Here is a 22,128-nt window from a genome sequence, read left to right as displayed (position 1 = left end):
CTTTGGTACAGAGCCGAGTGGAGGGTCTGAATCAGAGGCTGAGACGGTTCTGCGACCGTGTGGGCTGCAGATTCCTCGGCTTGCGCCATAGGGTGGTGGGGTTTCGGGTTCCGCTGGATAGGTCAGGATTCCACTACACGCAGCAAGCGGTTACACGGGTAGCAGGAGTTGTGTGGCGTGGTCGGGGCGGTTTTTTAGGTTAGATGGTCTCGGGCAAGTACAGAAAGGGCAACAGGCTCAAAGGGTGCGGGGCAAAGTCAGGACTTGCGGGGACCAAGCAACAATCGGTATTGTAATTGTAAACTGTCGAAGCTGCATTGGTAAAGTAACGGAACTTCAAGCGCTGATAGAAAGCACCGAAGCTGAAATGGTTATAGGTACAGAAAGCTGGCTGAAGTCAGTGATAAATTTTACCGAAACTTTTACAAAGGCACAGACGGTGTTTAGAAAGGATAGATTGCATGCAACCGGTGGTGGCGTGTTTGTCGCTGTTAGTAGTAGTTTATCCTGTAGTGAAGTAGAAGTGGATAGTTCCTGTGAATTATGATGGGTGGAGGTTACACTCTACAACCGAGCTAGGTTCATAATTGGCTCCTTTTACCGACCTCCCAACTCAGCAACATTAGTGGCAGAACAACTGAGAGAAAATTTGGAATACATTTCACATAAATTTTCTCAGCATGTTATAGTCTTAGGTGGAGATTTCGATTTACCACTGGGACACTCAGATGTTTAGGACGGGTGGTAAGGACAGAGCATCGAGTGACATTATACTGAGTGCACTATCCGAAAATTACCTCGAGCAATTAAACAGAGAACCGATTCGTGGAGATAACATCTTGGACCTACTGATAACAAACAGACCCGAACTTTTCGACTCTGTAAGTGCAGAACAGGTAATCAGTGATCATAAGGCCGTTGCAGCCTCCCTGAATATGGAAGTTAATAGGAATATAAAAAAAGGGAGGAAGGTTTATCTGTTTAGCAAGAGTAATAGAAGACAGATTTCAGACTACCTAACAGATCAAAAAGAAAATTTCTGTTCCGACACTGACAATGTTGAGTGTTTATGGAAAAAGTTCAAGGCAATCGTAAAATGCGTTTTAGACAGGTACGTGCCGAGTAAAACTGTGAGGGATGGGAAAAACCCACCGTGGTTCAACAACAAAGTTAGGAAACTACTGCGAAAGCAAAGAGAGCTTCGCTCCAAGTTTAAACGCAGCCAAAACCTCTCAGACAAACAGAAGCTAAACGATGTCAAAGTTAGCGTAAGGAGGCCTATGCGTGAAGCGTTCAGTGAATTCGAAAGTAAAATTCTATGTACCGACTTGAGAGAAAATCCTAGGAAGTTCTGGCCTTACGTTAAATCACTAAGTAGCTCGAAACAGCGTATCCAGACACTCCGGGATGATGATTGCATTGAAACAGAGGATGACACGCGTAAGCTGCAATACTGAACACCTTTTTCCAATGCTGTTTCACAGAGGAAGACCGCACTGCAGTTCCTTCTCTAAATCCTCGCACAAACGAAAAAATGGCTGACATCGAAATAAGTGTCCAAGGAATAGAAAAGCAACTGGAATCACTCAACAGAGGAAAGTCCACCGGACCTGATGGGATACCAGTTCGATTCTACACATAGTACGCGAAAGAACTTGCCCCCCTTTTAACAGCCGTGTACGCAAGTCTCTAGAGGAACGGAGGGTTCCAAATGACTGGAAAAGAGCACACGAATTCCCAGTCTTCAAGAAGGGTCGTCGAGCAGATGCGCAAAACTATAGACCTATATCTCTGACTTCGATCTGTTGTAGAATTTTAGAACATGCTTTTTGCTCGCGTATCATATCGTTTTTGGAAACCCAGAATCTACTCTGTAGGAATCAACATGGATTCCGGAAATAGCGATCTAGTGAGACCCAACTCGCTTTATTTGTTCATGAGACTCAGAAAATATTAGATACAGGCTCTCAGGTAGATGCTATTTTCCTTGACTTCCGGAACGCGTTCGATACAGTTCCGCACTGTCGCCTGATAAACAAAGTAAGAGCACACGGAATACTAGACCAGCTGTGTGGCTGGATTGAAGAGTTTTTAGCAAACAGAACACAGCATGTTGTTATCAGTGGAGAGACGTCTACAGACTTTAAAGTAACCTCTGGCGTGCCACAGGGGAGTGTTAAGGGACCATTGCTTTTCACAATATATATAAATGACCCAGTATATAGTGTCGGAAGTTCCATGCGGCTTTTCGCGGATCATGCTGTAGTATACAGAGAAGTTGCAGCATTAGAAAATTGTAGCGAAATGCAGGAAGATCTGCAACGGATAGGCACTTGGTGCAGGGAGTGGCTACTGACCCCTAACATACACAAATGTAATGTATTGCGCATACATAGAAAGAAGGATCCTTTACTGTATGATTATATGATAGCGGAACAAACACTGGTAGCAGTTACTTCTGTAAAATATCTGGCAGTATGCGTGCGGAACGATTTGAAGTGGAATGATCATATAAAATTAATTGTTGGTAAGGCGGGTACCAGGTTGAGATTCATTGGGAGAGTCCTTAGAAAATGTAGTCCATCAACAAAGGAGGTGGCTTACAAAACACTCGTTTGACCTATACTTGAGTATTGCTCATCAGTGTGGGATCAGTACCAGATCGAGTTGACGGAAGAAATAGAGAAGATCCAAAGAAGAGCGCGTTTCGTCACAGGGTTATTTGGTAACCGTGACAGCGTTACGTAGATGTTTAGCAAACTCAAGTGGCAGACTCTGCAAGAGAGACGCTCTGCATCGCGGTGTAGCCTGCTGTCCAGGTTTCGAGAGGGTGCGTTTCTGGATGAGGTATCGAATATATTGCTTCCCCCTACTTATACCTCCCGAGGAGATCACGAATGTAAAATTAGAGAGATTCGAGTGCGCATGGAGGCTTTCAGACAGTCGTTCTTCCCGCGAACCATACCCGACTGGAACAGAAAAGGGAGGTAATGACAGTGGCACGTAAAGTGCCCTCCGCCACACACCGTTGGGTGGCTTGCGTAGTATAAATGTAGATGTAGATGTAGATGTAATGACGAATTGCCCCAAAATGTGATGCCATATGAAATCAGAGAATGAAAATAGGCATAGTAGGCCAATTTACTGATATGTTTATCACCAAAATTCGCAATAACCAAAATAGCATAAGTAGCTAAACCTAACCATTTCAGCAGATCATCGATGTGTTTCTTCCAATTCAATTTCTCATCAATGCATACACCCATAAATTTTGAGTATTCTGCTTTAACAACAGACTTCTGTTCATAGTCTACCTTTATCAATGGTGTTATGCCATTTACTGTATAGAATTGTATAAACTGTGTTTTCTCAAAATTTCGTGAGAGTCCATTTGCAGAGAACCACTTAATAATTATCTGAAAGACATTATTTGCAATTTCCTCAGCTGGTTCTTGCTTCTTCGGTATGATTACTATGCTTGCATCATCAGCAAAAAGAACTAGTTTTTCATCTTCATGAATAAAGAGTGGCAAGTCGTTAATATATATTAAGAAAAATAAGGGAATCCAGAATGAACCCTGTGGGACTCCATTCTTGATACCTCCCCAGTTAGAAGATACTGCTGGGTTATGCAGACTATCTGTAATGTTAATTTCAACCTTCTCCATTCTTCCAGTTAAGTAGGAATTGAACCATTTGTGCACTGTCCCACTCATACCACAGTACTTAACCTTATCTATAAGAACTTCATGATTCACGCAATCAAATACCTATGGGTGATGTTCGATTATTCAGTGGATTTAATATTTGATCAGTGAAAGCATATATAGTTTTTTCTGTTGAAAAGCCTTTCTGAAAGCCAAATTGACATTTTGTTAGTATTTCATTTTTACAAATATGTGATGCTACTCATGAATACATTATTTTTTCTAGAATTTTATATATAGCTGTCAGAAGTGAGATTGGGTAGTAGTTGTCAGCATCAGATCTATCCCCTTTTCTATGCAATGGTTTGACAATAGCATATTTCAGTCCATCTGGGGAAATGCCCTGTTTCAGTGAGCTATTCTATATGTGGCTGAGAATTCGACTTATTTGTTGGGAACAAGCTTTTAGTACTCTGTTGGAAATGCCATCAATTGCATGTGAGCTTTTACATTTGAGTGAATTTGCTATTTTCCTAGTTTCAGTAGGAGAGGTGGGTTCAACTTCAACTTTATCAAATTACATAGATACTGCCTCTTTTATATACTGTCTTGAATTTTCTAATGAATAGCTGGTTTCTATTTTCTCTACAACACTTAAAAAACCATTATTAAAAAGTTTTCTACTTCGGACTTCTCGTTAACGAACTATTCTATATGTTTGATAGAAATACAGTCTTCTTGTGCTCTAAGTTGCTCGTTTCCCTTTTCACAATATTCCAAATAGTTTTAATTTTATTATCAGATGTGCTAATCCCAGACATAATACACATACCTCTGGACCTTTTAATACATTTTCTTAACACAGTGCTGTAGTTTTTATAATGTTTCATTGTTTCGGGATATTACTTCTCCTAGATGTAAGATACATTTCGCTTTTCTGTTTACAAGATACTTTTATCCCTTTAGTAAGCCATGGCTTTTTACATGGTTTCTTAAAATTATATTTCACTGTTTTCTTAGGGAAATGTTTTCAAATATACTCACAAAGTATCATGAAATAGCTTAAATTTTAAATTAGCATCATGTTCCCTGTACACCTCATTCCAGTCTAACTGTTGTAAGCTTTCCCTAAAATTTTTAATTGTTAAATCGTTAATGGAACACACAATTTTGGAGGACTGTTTTGCATACTGTATGGAGCTATATCATATACTGTAACTAGCTGTGCATCGTGATCAGACAGACCATTCTTGTTGTTGTTGTTGTTGTGGTCTTCAGTCCTGAGACTGGTTTGATGCAGCTCTCCATGCTACTCTATCCTGTGCAAGCTTCTTCATCTCCTAGTACCTACTGCAACCTACATCCTTTTGAATCTGCTTAGTGTATTCATCTCTTGGTCTCCCTCTACGATTTTTACCCTCCACGCTGCCCTCCAATGCTAAATTTGTGATCCCTTGATGCCTCAAAACATGTCCTACCAACCGATCTCTTATTCTAGTCAAGTTGTGCCACAAACTTCTCTTCTCCCCAATCCTATTCAATACCGCCTCATTAGTTACGTGATCTACCCACCTTAACTTCAGCATTCTTCTGTAGCACCACATTTCGAAAGCTTCTATTCTCTTCTTGTCCAAACTAGTTATCGTCCATGTTTCACTTCCATACATGGCTACACTCCATACAAATACTTTCAGAAACGACTTCCTGACACTTAAATCTATACTCGATGTTAACAAATTTCTGTTCTTCAGAAACGCTTTCCTTGCCATTGCCAGTCTACATTTTATATCCTCTCTACTTCGACCATCGTCAGTTATTTTACTCCCTAAATAGCAAAACTCCTTTACTACTTTAAATGTCTCATTTCCTAATCTAATTCCCTCAGCATCACCCGACTTAATTTGACTACATTCCATTATCCTCGTTTTGCTTTTGTTGATGTTCATCTTATATCCTCCTTTCAAGACACTGTCCATTCCGTTCAACCGCTCTTCCAAGTCCTTTGCTGTCTCTGACAGAATTACAATGTCATCGGCGAACCTCAAAGTTTTTACTTCTTCTCCATGAATTTTAATACCTACTCGGAATTTTTCTTTTGTTTCCTTTACTGCTTGCTCAATATACAGATTGAATAACATCGGGGAGAGGCTACAATCCTGTCTCACTCCTTTCCCAACCAATGCTTCCCTTTCATGCCCCTCGACTCTTATCAGTGCCATCTGGTTTCTGTACAAATTGTAAATAGCCTTTCGCTCCCTGTATTTTACCCCTGCCACCTTCAGAATTTGAAAGAGAGTATTCCAGTTAACATTGTCAAAAGCTTTCTCTAAGTCTACAAATGCTAAAAAGTAGGTTTGCCTTTTCTTAATCTTTCCTCTAAGATAAGTCGTAAGGTCAGTATTGCCTCACGTGTTCCAACATTTCTACGGAATCCAAACTGATCTTCCCAGAGGTCGGCTTCTACCAGTTTTTCCATTCGTCTGTAAAGAATTCGCGTTAGTATTTTGCAGCTGTGACTTATTAAACTGATAGTTCGGTAATTTTCACATCTGTCAACACCTGCTTTCTTTGGGATTGGAATTATTATATTCTTCTTGAAGTCTGAGGGTATTTCGCCTGTTTCATACATCTTGCTCACCATATGGTAGAGTTTTGTCAGGACTGGCTCTCCCGAGGCCATCAGTAGTTCTAATAGAATGTTGTCTACTCCCGGGGCCTTGTTTCGACTCAGGTCTTTCAGTGCTCTGTCAAATTCTTCACGCAGTATCTTATCTCCCATTTCGTCTTCGTCTACATCCTCTTCCATTTCCATAATATTGTCCTCAAGTACATCGCCCTTGCATAAACCCTCTATATACTCCTTCCACCTTTCTGCCTTCGCTTCTTTGCTTAGAACTGGGTTGCCATCTGAGCTCTTGATAATCATACAAGTGGTTCTCTTCTCTCCAAAGGTCTCTTTAATTTTCCTGTAGGCAGTATCTATCTTACCCCTAGTGAGATAAGCCTCTACATCCTTACATTTGTCCTCTAGCCATCCCTGCTTAGCCTTTTTGCACTTCCTGTCGATATCATTTTTGAGACGTTTGTATTCCTTTTTGCCTGCTTCATTTACTGCATTTTTATATTTCCTCCTTTCATCAATTAAATTCAATATTTCTTCTGTTACCCAAGGATTTCTATTAGCCCTCGTCTTTTTACCTACTTGATCGTCTGCAGCCTTCACTACTTCATCCCTCAGAGCTACCCATTCTTCTTCTACTGTATTTCTTTCCCCCATTCCTGTCAGTTGTTCCCTTATGCTCTCCCTGAAATTTATCCAGGTCCCATCTCCTTAAATTCCCACCTTATCAGAAAAAATTTTTACTTGATTACATTCATTTTTTTCTATGAAAATCTTATCTATCAGTGTGCTGATTTCCTGTACCGCCCAAGTAGTAAAATCAATAACTGATGTCAAATTGAAGCAACCAAGTAATACTCTGTCAGAAAATCTGCGTTGAAACCCCCACAAACAATAACTTGCTTTCCTTTGTGTGACAGGCAGCGCAACGAAGAAGTAAAGTTTTTAAAAAATAGTTGAAAATTTCCCAATGGGGACCTATACACAGCTACAATTATAAAAGTGCCATTATTTAGTTTAAGATCACATGCACATGCTTTTATACGTTTCTCCACACAACATTTTTAAGTTTCCAAATTTTTCACACTATGACTGTTTTTAACATATATGGCAACTCCTCCACTCTCCATAGTGTCTCTACTTACGTGTGCTGAAAATTTATATCCATCTACCATTACCATTTCCATGCCTCTGACTATATGATGTTCAGACAGGCATAGTACATCTATTCCACCCTCAAGTTCTAAATCTTCTAAACAAACAAGAAGCTTATATACTTTGTTTTTTAATCCCCTGATATTCTGATGCAATATATTAACATTATGATTCACTTTGTTTTTATGTGAATCTTGTGACATACTAATATTTTTGTCTCTGTACTGTTATGAGAATATTCTGATATTTTCACATATCCAGTACCTTCTTGTCTGAACTTCTCATTAAGCTTAATTTCAATCAATGTAGGATGATTGGACACCGATCTTAGCCTAAAAAAGTACTCCCATGAGTTTCAGTGTTCCCCCCCCCCCCCCTAAAGATTCTGCTATCATCTCAGCCACTTTACCCTTTCCTTTCCTACTGAGATGCAAACCATGTCTTTTGAAGTCCCTCCTACCAATACCATCAACAGGGCCCTATGCCTGACAAGGTATCCTCTGAAAGCAGCTGACAGAGGTGTTCAGTTGAGGGTGGTCATACCGCTTGAAAGCACAAACCAAGTCAACATTTGTATTGTTCGTTGCAGATGCTATTTTTACCAGGTGACAAACAATATTGTTGCCCGGATCCCTCTCAATACTGTTTCACGCTCCACCCACTACCACATTATGACCCTGCTTTGTAAACCCCTTTCACAATGATCCTGCATCCTCTATCACTTGGCTAATACATGAACTGGGCTCGAAAATACTTGTGACCTGGTACCTGTCACCTAATTTTTCTTGGAAGGTCTGGCCCACACCCCTTTCAAGGCTATTACCTAAGAACAGAACTTTCCTCCTACTTTCTGCTTTCTTTGCAACAGTTGGTTTCCTAGTGGTAGTCTGTTAAGTGCTGAGTACACTTAAATCTACTTGACCCTCTTCCTTAGTTGACTGAGGTAGCAAGGCAAATCTGTTGCTTGTGCCAATGATGAAACTGTCTGATTCTGTTTTCTTTCTGTGGCCCCTGTTCATTGCTACCACTTGCCACCTGTCTTCACGCTCTTCCCCCGTTAACCTCATCAGTTCCTCCCTAGTACTATCCAGTTCAGCCTGAAGGGCTCTAACCTTCCCTTCCCGTTCCGCTATTTCCCTATCCCTTGAACATAATCAGTAATACCATACAAGAGACCCATTTACGTCCCCGATTCGCATGTCACTACTTTCACCTCAATGTAACCATCTGCCACAACAGCTGCACAGAACCCCAGAATTGACTTTCCTAAGGCAGCTCAAACACTTCTCGCTCATGGTTGTTTACAAGATTTCTTACAAGATTTATCTAGGCAATAACAGCAATATTCTATTAACTACAGATCACAAAAGTCAATAAAGATATGTGGAACACTAATATACGTGTATACTATGAAATAGTAACGTATTTCAGTTAAAGTAACGTTAAAAATCAAAACTTGTATACCCGAAAAATTAGGCCTAAGCTCGTGTATGCGAGCTACGTACTTTAATCGGTTTGAAAGGAAATAAAAGATAGAACTTGAATCCTTTAATTCCCCGAGTAGATACGGCACTACTAAATATATGTGTAATGAAAACAACCTTCTTCACTTAATACTTAAAGAAATGTCTTAAATTTGTATGAAAACCTATGTCCAAAGTACCCGGAAACCAGCTGTAATGTTATGTTTTTGATTTTATCGAGAAATACTTTGAAACGAGTGAAATGTTCAATAGATAATATAAAAGAGACTCTAATTAACTTCCTTACGGCGTAATATTAACTTAATTAACAGTTATTATAGAATTAATTACTGATCTTCACGAGGTTAATATTCAAGCGTGTGCGATCTGCGCCAGTGCTGCCACAATTTAAGTGTGCTGAAAAGGAGAGAGCTATGTACAAAAGCAGCGATGAGGTTGTATTAGTGAAGTCTTACATAAAATCTTAAAGCTCCTCTCAACCCACTGTTTCTGGAGCAGAAGGTAACGTTTGTCTATAAGTAAGTGTTTGAGGAGCCATGTTTCTTAGGCACTAACACTAAAGCGCGTAGCAGATTGGTGCTCGTGGTTATGGCCCAGTGGGGCAGATTCCGTTCTGTTTGCGACAGGAATACGACTCTGTACTGTGTGTAGTAAGATCCTGTGTAAAATATTATATTCTTAAGATCAACAAATAACAATTATATGTTGAATGAAATTTCGTATCTTTATTTCACATTCATTTCTTTTATCTATTTAATCAAATGAAATGCAGATTTTTCAAGATGGTAGTACTGAGTAGCCATGTGGCCCCGCACTGATGCTTCATGCAGAAGTAGCTACATAAATATTCTCGTGTCTTTGATTCAGTCGATCGTTCAGTCAGAACCACTTCCGCTCACGGAAGTTATGCAGGTAGTAAGCATTCTTTCGTATTATTAAATTACTTTAGGACCAAGAAAGGTAAGTTTGGCTCAACATCTTCAGGAGAGCAACTGCTTCTCAATAATGGTATTATGTTTTATGATAAAGTATGAAGTATGATAAATCTATGTATGAATGAATGCACGATCCCGGTTGCATGCCAGGTGATCAGGTGGATACTAAATGATTCAAACTTATGTTCAATGAAGAGAAAGTTAACGACCAATAGCAAAACATTTCAGACGCTAAAGAGTTTTCCGCTGCAATTAATGTGAATCTGGGGCGAACCAGACATACGGGAGACTAGTCAGTTGGCACAACATTATTTTCTCTGAAGCTTATTCAATATGAAAAAAATCCACCTTTTTATGGAATTTAGTGACCACTGAAAGTAAGCGCATAAATACATGTGCAACATTTTACATACAGTACACGCAGTGTCCAAATGGTACCCCCCACTCTTTGATGAGGACTAGGGATTGCCACCTTGGCTAACCACTCTCCCACAGTTTTCAGTGAGAGTTGTGGGTTGGTAAGTAGTACATCGTACTTAGACAGTCGAAATGGTTTTTCGAGAGCGATATTTCTATTAGTGCAGTGCAGGCAGCATTTCGCTAACAGCTTAGTATTCTACGCGGTGGAAATTTCCCTGACCGTGGGACAATCTCCCAGTAGGTGGACAACTTTGGGGCAACAAAACTGGGTGGTCGATAGGCGTTCAACGTTGCGTTGACGACGTGACCATTAGACAAAGAACACACGATCAGACCGAGGAACGATAGGAAAAGATATCGGCCCTGCCTGAACCGAAAGAACTGATTTGATGAAACCACGACATACCTAAATCTGGTGTGTATTTTATATCCCGTCCTTGCAAATGCCAGTCTAATGTTCACGCTGAGGGAAATACTCAACTGTAAACACTGGTTTAGCGCTGAATAACAAACGATTCACCTGGCCGCCCAAAAAGTACTCCTACGGCTGAGAATTCTAAGGCCGCGAGGGAGAGTCTGTTCTTCCACGAGGAATCTTACTATTTCAATTTTCCTCATGAAGAGAGTGCAAGAAGAATTTTACGAAAATACATGCACTTTTTACCCGCACGAAGTGACAGTTGTTAAATAACACACCATCAGGATTTTTGTGACGTCATCACCCATGTGAGACCATTATTAAGAGTGTCTCAGAAGACATTACTCTTTTGTGCAGTGAATAAACTCATTATTGCCGGCCGGGGTCGCCGAGCGGTTCTAGGCGCTACAGTCTGGAACCGCGCGACCACAACGGTCCCAAGTTAAAGTCCTGCCTCGGGCGTGGATGTGTGTGATGTCCTTAGGTTAGTTACGTTTAAGTAGTTTTAAGTTCTAGGGGACTGATGAACTCAGATGTTAAGTCCCATAGTGGTCAGAGCCATTTGAACCAAGCTCATTATTATTTGAAAGTTCGTCTAAACAAACAACATTTCCACCTCTGGTCTGATAATAATTCATGAATGCTGCACGAAAGAGCTTTCCACTTTGATGGAACAACATTTATTTTTTTAAGAGGCAGTGATATCTGCAACGGTATGATTAAAACCTCGATTCGAGCTTTCTTCAGTTGTCACTATTATAGTCATATGCAGCAAAACTACTACGTGAGGGGCTTGGCACGGTGTTCCTGTTAAACGGGCGACGCAGCAGGGTCGGGAAGTATCTCATTTGAAACTGACATTCTCACTACTATATAAGCTACAAGAATTCTTGTTTCTGTTAAGTATGTCACAACCTTACATTGCTATGCTACAGAACTTACTCCCCGAACTCGGTAACTTAGAACTGCAAAATGCCGCTATGTGATCACGGCAAGATGGCGCCTTACCACACGCCGCTGAGATATCAGTGACAATGGTAGGAGACCTGATCTCTGGAAATCTTATATTGTGTAATAATTTGTGTAATGTTGCCAACCACAAAATTAAAACCTCAAGAGAAAGAGATAGTAAAATTTTAATAGTAGACGTTCATGATGAAACGTCTCACAGGACACAGTTGAGCGTCTTCGTGACTCTCCGGGATGATGATGGTATTGAAACAGAGGATGACACGCATAAAGCTCAAATACTAAACACCTTTTTCCAAAGCTGTTTCACAGAGAAAGACTTCACTGCTGTTCCTTCTCTACATCCTCGCACAAACGAAAAAATGGCTGACATCGAAATAAGTGTCCAAGGAATAGAAAAGCAACTGAAATCACTCAACAGAGGAAAGTCCACTGGACCTGACGGGATACCAATTCGACTCTACACATAGTACGCGAAAGAACTTGCCCCCCCTTCTAACAGCCGTGTACCACTAGTCTCTAGAGGAACGGAAGGTTCCAAATGATTGGAAAAGAGCACAGGTAGTCCCAGTCTTCAAGAAGGGTCGTCGAGCAGATGCGCAAAACTATAGACCTATATCTCTGACGTCGATCTGTTGTAGACTTTTAGAACATGTTTTTTGCTCGCGTATCATGTCGTTTCTGGAAACCCAGAATCTGCTCTGTAGGAATCAACATGGATTCCGGAAACAGCGATCGTGTGAAACCCAACTCGCTTTATTTGTTCATGAGACTCAGAAAATATTAGATACAGGCTCCGAGGTGGATGCTATTTTCCTTCACTTCCGGAAGTTCGATACAGTTCCGCACTGTCGCCTGATAAACAAAGTCTACGGAATACCAGGCCAGCTGTGTGGCTGGATTGAAGAGTTTTTAGCAGACAGAACACAGCATGTTGTTCTCACTGGAGAGACGTCTACAGACTTTAAAGTAACCTCTGGCGTGCCACAGGGGAGTGTTAAGGGACCATAGCTTTTCACTATATAAATGACCCAGTATATAGTGTCGGAAGTTCCATGCGGCTTTTCGCGGATGATGCTGTAGTATACAGAGAAGTTGCAGCATTAGAAAATTGTAGCGAAATGCAGGAAGATCTGCAACGGATAGGCACTTGGTGCAGGGAGTGGCAACTGACCCCTAACATACACAAATGTAATGTATTGCGCATACATAGAAAGAAGGATCCTTTATTGTATGATTATATGGTAGCGGAACAAACACTGGTAACAGTTACTTCTGTAAAATATCTGGGATTATGCGTATGGAACGATTTGAAGTGGAATGATCATATAAAATTAATTGTTGGTAAGGCGGGTACCAGGTTGAGATTCATTGGGAGAGTCCTTAGAAAATGTAGTCCATCAACAAAGGAGGTGGCTTACAAAACACTCGTTCGACCTATACTTGAGTATTGCTCATCAGTGTGGGATCCGTACCAGGTCGGGTTCACAGAGCACATAGAGAAGATGCAAATAAGAGCGGCGCGTTTCGTCATAGGGTTATTTGGTAAGTGTGATAACGTTACGGAGATATTTAGCAAACTCAAGTGGCAGACTCTGCAAGAGAGACGCTCTGCATCGCGGTGTAGCTTGCTGTCCAGGTTTCGAGAGGGTGCGTTTCTGGATGAGGTATCGAATATATTGCTTCCCCCTACTTATACCTCCCGAGGAGATCACGAATGTAGAATTAGAGAGATTCGAGTGCGCACGGAGGCTTTCCGGCAGTCGTTCTTCCCGCGAACCATACCCGACTGGAACAGGAAAGGGAGGTAATGGCAGTGGCACGTAAAGTGTCCTCCGCCACGCACCGTTGGGTGGCTTGCGTAGTATAAATGTAGATGTAGATGTAGACTCTCAAACTACGTCTAATGCCTATGAGCTTACGGCAGCATACGGCATATACCAGGTAACCAGAACAGCCCTCTGCGCGCGTCATCAGTTGGGCACACAGAGAGACTCGACCAAACGCGACCTAGACATCACTTACCTACACACTCATTGCTGAAATAGTCACAAAAAACGAGCACCGGTAGTGTGCTGAATGGCGCGCACTTGAGAGTGGACTGCTCATCCGTGGCTCCCCCAGACAGGGACTTAATGAAACGACCGTCTGCGGTCCGGCCCTCAGCGCCGGTGGACGTGACCGCAGAGCGTGTCTGCGCGTCACTTTACTGTGGCTCCACCGCTTGAGGAAGAGTTTCTCCGGGAACAGCAACAGTAAGTCCAAAAGAAAGAAGGCGTGCTGCTCGAAATTTACGGCTCCAAGTTTAGCAATTGTACGTGCGCCGCGCCGGGGTGCAGCATTTATGGGCGATTCTTCAAGCTGTGGTCTCGCATTCGACAAAAGGATTTGCACGCCACCCGCGGACGGCGCAGGACCGGCCGTAAAAGCAACAACCCGCCAGCGGTTAACACTTTATGCCGGGTCTCAGTGCAGGAATAATCCCGTGCGTTCACGCTGCCTGGCGCTCGGTGCCTGCCACTGATTAAGCCACTGAGCAGGAGCTCGTAAAGTTGGAGCTGGGGGGCTGCTGCGGAACCAATCGTGGTACAGGCTATCATCTCTCATTATCTGTGTTCCGATAGTAGTTCCTCCGACGAGATTATCATCGGCCGCCTGGTTAAGGCTTGCATACATTTTGCTCGGTTGAATTCCGCCTCGTATTAAGCACACCGGACAAAAAATTACATACTACGGATTTGATGGAGCAGTGAAAAACTTAACTGGAAACAAAGACCAAAGAGTACACGACATCCTGTCACAACTACTTACAGCCCTGACAAAACTCTCCCATCTGCGTACAAGATGTATGAGACGGGCGAAATACCCTCAGACTTCAAGACGAATATAATAATTGAATGTTTTTTGAATGAAAACGTGATCCACGTAGGCTGTGTTACATTATTTTATTATCTATGTGATTTACCAGTTTCGACCTTTGATCATTTTCAAGCGCGTATCTTAGGCTTCCAGCTTCATTTTGCTACCAATATACACTGCAGCGCCAAAGAAACTGGCATAGGCATACGTATTCAAATACAGAGATATCTAAATAGGCAGAATACGGCGATGCGGTCGGCAACGCCTACATGAGACAAGTGTCTGGCACAGTTGTTAGGTCGATTACTGTTGCTACAATTTCAGGTTATCAAGATTTAAGTGACTTTGAACGTGGTGTTACAGTCAGTGCACAAGCGATTCGATACAGCATCTCCAAGATAGCGATTAAGTGGGGATTTTCCCTTTCGATCATTTCACGAGTAAACCGTGAATATCAGGAAACTGGTAAAATATCAAATCTCCGACATCGCTGAGGCCGCTGAAAGATCCTACAAGAACGAGGCCAACGACAACTGAAGAGAATCGTTCAACATAATAGAAGTACAACCCTTCCGCAAATTGCTGCAGATTTCAACAAATGTTAGCGTGCGAACCGTTCAACGGAACATCATCGATATCGGCTTTCGGAGCCAAAGGCCCACTCGTGTACCCTTGACGGCTGCACGACACAAAGCTTTGCGTTTCGCCTGGGCCCTTCAACACTGAGATCGGTCTTTTATGATTGGATTGCCTGGTTGGACGAGTCTCGTTTCAAATTGCATCGAGCGGATGGACGTGTTCGAGTATGGAGAGAGCCTCACGAATCCATGGAACCTGCATGTCATCAGGTGACTGTTCAAGCTTTGTGGAGGCTCTGTAATGATGTGAGGAGTGTGCAGTTGTAGTGATATGGGATCCCTGATACCTCTAAAAATGACTCTGAGAAGTGACACGAATGTGAGCATCCTGTCTGATTACCTGCATTCATTCATATCCATTGTGCATTCCGACGGACTTGGACAATTACAGCAGGACAATTCGACACCCCACACGTCCAGAATTGCTACACAGTGGCTCCAGGTACGCTCTCCTGAGTTTAAACATTTCTGTTGGCCACCAAACTTCCCAAACATTATTAAGCATATCTGGGATGCCTTGCAGAGTGATGTTCAGAAGAGATCTCCACCCCCTGTACTCTTACGGATTTATGGACAGCCCTGCAGGATTCATGGTGTCAGTTTCCTCTAGCACAACTTCTGACATTACTCGAGCCCATGCCACGTCGTGTTGCGGCTCTACATGACATTGGACAGGTAAACCAGTTTCTTTGGCTCTTCAGTGTATTGTGGACTAAAATGAAGCTGGAAACTAACCATTCTCATAGATAACAAAAAATAATACAGCCTATCTGGACCATGTTTTTTGTTCACATAATTCACATAATTCGAATTCCAAAGAACCCAGGTGCATACATGTGTGAATATGAACGAACTATCAATTTAATTCGTCATGTTTGAAAAATACGAACACAAATTCTTTACAGAGGAATGGAAAACTGGTAGAAGTCAACCTCGAGAAAAATCAGTTTGGGTTCCAGAGAAATGTAGGAACATGCTACGACATATCTCAGAAGATGCATTAACGAAGAGAAACTTACATTTACATCATTTGTAGATATATTTTGATGATATTGACTGTATTACTCTCTTTGATGTTCTGAAGGGGGCAGGGGTAAAATATAGGGAGTGAAAGGCTAGTTATAACTAGTACAGAAATAAGGCCATGAAAGGGAAACAGTGATTGGGAAGTGACAGGGTTGTAGCTTACTCTTGATGTTATCCGTTCTGTACATGGGGCAAGCAGTAAAGAAAACCAAAGAAAAATTTGGAGTAGGAGTCAATATTCAGGGAGAAGAAATAAAAACTTTGAGGTTTGCTGACGACATTGTAATTCTGTCAGAGACAGCAAAGTTCTCGGAAGAGCAGCTGAATGGAATGGATAGTGCCTTGAAAGGAAAATGTAAGATGAACATCAGCAAAAGCAGAGTAAGGATAATGGAATGAACCTAATTAAATCAAGTGATGCTGAGGGAATTAGATCAGGAAACAAGACACTTAAACTAGTAGATGAGTTTTGTCATGTGGACAGCAAAATAACAGATGATGGCCAAGGAGAGACGATCTATAATGCAGACTGGAAATGGAAAGAAAAGTGTTTGTGAAGAACAGAAATTTGTTAACATCGAATATATATTTGTGTCAGGTAGTGTTTTCTGGAAGTGTTTGTATGGACTGTAGTCACGTTTGGAAGAGAAGCAAGAACGATAAACAGTTTAGAAAAGAAGAAAAATGAAACTTTGAAATGTGGTACTGCAGAAGAATGGTGAACATTAGATGGATAGATCACGTAACTAAACACATTACAAGACATCAAGGGATCACCAGTTTAGTATTGTAGGGAAGTGTGTGTGTGTGTGTGTGTGTGTGTGTGTGTGTGTGTGTGTGTGAGAGAGAGAGAGAGAGAGAGAGAGGGGGATGGGAGGGGGGTGGGGGTAAAATCGTAGAGGGAGACCAAGTGAAGAAAACAGTAACCAGATTCAGAAAGATGTAGGAATACAGTAAGCAGATTCAGAAGGATGTGGGCTGCAGTAGGTATTCGGAAATGAAAAGGCTTGTACAGGGCAGAGTAACATGGAGAGCTGCATGAAACCATCTTCGGATTGAAGACCACAACAACATCAGCAATCATCACGTCAATACTATGTACACCGCCTCTAGCCTTGGTACATATAGGTACAGGTTTCTTTAGATAGGGCACACCTATCTGATGCAACTCATTCATACTTAGCTCCAGTAAAAGTACTAAATTCTCGGAATTTTGATTCCTAAGTCCGGTGCGCTGTTCTATGTTTTCCCAGAAATTGTAATTGGATAGCTTAGTTTGCCAGTCGAGTTGAGATATGCCGCTTGAGTGTTCGTCACAGGGGGAACGTATGCTTGCCGCCCTGTGAACAAGCTTGTGATCCGCTTGGAAGATGAGTCAACAGAATACACATTATGAAGACATAGAAAAAAGGCTAACTGTTGTCCGCCGAGAGTGTTGAAATAAATATCCTTGTTCATCGACTAGTCTTGGATCGGGTGAGTAATGATAATAAAGAAGTGGTATCAATGTGTGCGGCCTTTCTGCGTTACACAGATAGCATTTCCAATAGGACTGATTATATTCTGTGAAAAGTGTTCTTCCATCACCCAGGATTGAGATCCTTTTAAGACTCGTAACTTATGATCTTGGTTTGCGTAAGGAAGGTAACTATCGTATTCCTTACAGTTGTGATATGTCACGCTATCTCGTTGCACTTGTGCACTTAAAATGACTATACAGCTGTCAAAATGTCGGCGGTTGTCGAAAACGTCACTCGGCTGCATTCTCTTAGGTTATTTAAAATTTTTTTGCGCCTGGGTAAACTCAAGTTCCCCATGCTTGTTCATGGCCACTGTAACCGGAATAGGTGGGTCAAGTCATGGTATAAAAAAAACTGCCGCAAAACGTTACAGGACCATCTTCGGCCTACGCTACGCCATCCACGAACTACAGGTTATACGACTCTTTTTGCTGTTGCTTCATTTGACGGCTTGTATCATTTGAAACGGGGACAAACCGCGTTTCGTCGGCTTCACGATATTTTTGATTTTTTTTTAAAGAAGCGCATTCGCTAACGGAATAGTATGAGGGAAAGGCATGAGATCCTCATATTGTCCAGACCTAGTTGGAGGCTATGTTATTTCAGTTGAGGGCTCCTAAGTTCAAAGCAGATGCATTGTGCCTAACGTAAGCAATGAACTGAACTGGACGGAATTTATATTTAAATTTATATTTATTTCAAAGTTATTTAGTAAAATTTACACAAATATTTTTATTTTAAATACTTCCTTGGAGCGAAGTTATTATTTATTGTTAAATGAAAAGAGAGCAGTTAACAGAATTTAAGTATTTGCTTTACCTAAGAAAGATTGTTATATGTTCTGCTGTTTTATCTGCTGTGGTTGAAAATCTAATGTTAAATAGATCGCTGGTTCAGGAACACAGCGGAAGCGAAATATTGAAAGAATTCCTCAGAGACGCTAAGCCTTGATGCATGTCAAATCCTAGATTCATTTATTGGAATTTGATGTTACATTAATATTACAAATGTCGACAGGTGTTTAGCGATGCGTAAGGTACTCTACGCTACGTAGGCTTATAGTATTGTTAGTGGTATAAATGGGTAAACATTTTAGTTTTGGCTAAGTAGTATTCGTCAAGGGTTGTGTACTGATGATGAATATATCTTATTACTTAGGTGCATTTGTCTTATCCACTCATTTATTTATTTATGGTTAAATGGAAGAAATGCCATTGAAATAATTTTTTACATAAAGTAAGAGATCTTGTTGATGTTCGATTGTTTTTGTCAGTTACGCCTGAAATTTAATTGTGATATTCTAATCACTGGTCTGGAAAAGCCAAGCATAAGCATCAGAAGAAGTTCATTCTCACAGTAGCTTTGAGCTTAGGTCTGTGACCCATCTCCAGTGTAAATGGCATCTTTGCTTCCACTGCCACAGTATGAAGAAATCTGATTATGATATCAAAGAATAATATTATAGATTTATAAGGTAATGTCTGTAGTGATGTCATAATTGGAACAGAAAGTTTATCCCAAGACTGAAGTATACTGCTATGATGTACGAGAAAGGTATTTGCTGAGTAGGTCACCATGGGAGCTGGATAATAAGTTATAAATGAATCAGTAAATATTGTAACATAAGAAATGCTATACATTTACATGAAGTCAGTTGCATCATGTATGGAGATTCAAATGGGAGGTTATATAACTACAGAAACCATCCAATGAAGTTAATGCAAAGTGTTTATATTGATTATGTTTGAGGTGAAGAATAATTAACACTCTTATATATTAGGTATCTGCATGTAAGACGTGTTTTAACTAATGGTGAGTACAATCGTGTAGGTTAATATAAAACCTCATAATACGAACATAAAGGAGCAGTCAGCCAAATGTCTCACTTACTAGTTGATCACACTTAAATTTCATATTCCAGTCACACTGGTAGAACTGACCAAGAGTGATACTCTTAAACGATGGCATAAACTTAAGTAGAGCTATTACTAAAAATTTCAATCACTTTTTTGGAAGAGAATGAGTAGTTATGTATTTGTTTATTACATTGAACAAAGGATGTGAAAAGGGTGTTTATATTTTGTTATTACGGTACTATATAAAGTAAGAAAGCAAAAGCAATTCAAAACGAACAGGAATTCACTGATTAAACTTTTCCCACCAATAGGTTTGATAATTTACTGTAACGTGTACAATAAAGAACAGTGTAGATGTATAATATCTAATTACCATCTGCAGTGATCCCCAGGGCTATGATGCCGCCAGTATAACGCTCAAAGAGAAAGGAATATTTTATTATTGTCAACTTGCAATGGACCCAGTTTGTGATTTATTTTGATGGACCCGGTGATTTAGATAGTATTACTTCATTTTAGTGAGGGTGTATGTGACGTTCGCCTATGATGACCATCAGTACATAGGTTTAATCCTCTTGTATGTCACAAAGATAGGAGAATTGACAAAAACATTTTTTGTGTGACCAGGGAAAACTATTTAATTTATCTGAACTAGTGTGTGTAAAAATACGTTGCAGAAGCTATTTATTGTGACAATCCATGCAGTATTTGGACTAGGCTGGGAAATATCAAATTACCTGACGAATTTTGTCCGCAGCTCGTGGTCGTGCGGCAGCGTTCTCGCTTCCCACGCCCGGGTTCCCGGGTTCGATTCCCGGCGGGGTCGGGGATTTTCTCTGCCTCGTGATGACTGGGTGTTGTGTGCTGTCCTTAGGTTAGTTAGGTTTAAGTAGTTCTAAGTTCTAGGGGACTGATGACCTCAGAAGTTAAGTCCCATAGTGCTCAGAGCCATTTGAACCATCTGAACCTGGCGATTTGCTGCGTGAACAACGACAGGAGAGCCATAATACACCAGCAGCCAATGAACGTTGGATACCGCTGGTGCAGAAAATGAGAATGATATCAATATCGTTTTACACCAGTGTGGCTCATGTATTCGTAACTGACTGACGCGATTCTGTATTTTGTGCCAGGTCAGTCTTTTATTGGATTAAAACTGAATTTGAATTACTCGTTTTCCGGTAGCCAGAGAATTAACAGCACATTAAGTGTAAAGTCAGTTTCCGGAATGCAGCCTACGTACCAACACATGACGGCAGGTATCTTCTAGTCTAATCTTTTGTCTGAATTTTATTGAAGTGATGGTATATTTTAGTGTGACTGCTGATTTTGGAATTTGATAGGATGGACAGCTTTATTTCAACCAAAAATAATTTTGAAAAGCAGAAAATATTTACTCCCAGGATTTTATAAAGGCTCTTAAAGATCTACTTTTGCATTACCGGGAACGAATTTTAATGTTGCTTAGTCAGATGCAGATTATTAGTGAGGGCCATCATTTTAATTAACCATTGTACATTTTCTGGGGATTTATTTTAGACTTTTACGGTGGGGGACCTCACCTGAACCTGACGTAGCATTCTTTTTGCATCCAAGGCGACAGTGTAGAAACATTCAATAAATAAGTTCCCGACGCACAGACTGCCACAATATCGTATTGCACTGGTTTCATACAGCCTTCCAGCATACAAACACCACTTCTCTGGTGTAATACGATAGTGGTCGAAAATAAGTTTGCCGCTTGGTACAAGTTCTACACTATCTGTGTCTCTCGAAATCTAACAGGGTGCTCATTTAGGAGGAGGGGGGGGGCAGTTTTTTGTCCGATGAGCTTAGAATAGTTTTCAATAGAAGGAAAAGAGGCAATCCAGGAAATCGGCAAGAACAAGTTACCATAAACAAAAAAAGTATACAAAAGAAGAATTAGAATTTTCCCTGGTCCAGTCTTCCGGATCTAATGTCATCAGTTTGATATGGATTCATCGATCAACGCATTATAGTTGCTAATGCAACATATTTTCTAGTGTTACTTTCTATCTTCCACTACGGCAGTGTCTCTCTCTTTCCTCACCTTCTCACCAATTCCTTGGTGCGTCTACCACCTATGTTCAGCCTATGTCCATTTCATTTTCATGATATTCGTGAATGTGTCTGCCATATCCGGCCATCTGGCCATTTACTTAACAGATTTACTGTTTATCTGTTTTTCCTGGTTCTTCTCTCAACACCCAACATGCAGCTCTCAATTGTTGAACGAGTAATTATCGCTTTCTGCCTGTGCTGGATTTCGACTACACACTTGGGTCTTCTACAGTACGTCTCTTGCTAATTTCTGGAACGTTCGATGCTTCTGATCGCTCTCGTGTTTCTATATTAATATACGATGACCATACTTTGGATGCGGACTTGTCTACCAGCTAGGTGGACTTTATTATAAGTGTGATGTTTTTCTTCACGACAACTATTATTTTTACACAGCTATAGTTCCAAGTATAGTGCCAAAGTTATCATTCTGTGCTTGCATTAAGTCTTGCCAGTACACTCTGCGTTTCACCTCTACAAAAACTGCCTATGAATAAAT

The sequence above is a fragment of the Schistocerca piceifrons genome, chromosome 5 (assembly GCF_021461385.2).
Source record: "Schistocerca piceifrons isolate TAMUIC-IGC-003096 chromosome 5, iqSchPice1.1, whole genome shotgun sequence".
Taxonomy (NCBI): Eukaryota; Metazoa; Arthropoda; class Insecta; order Orthoptera; family Acrididae; genus Schistocerca; species Schistocerca piceifrons.
Note: the sequence above shows the minus strand (reverse complement) of the source record.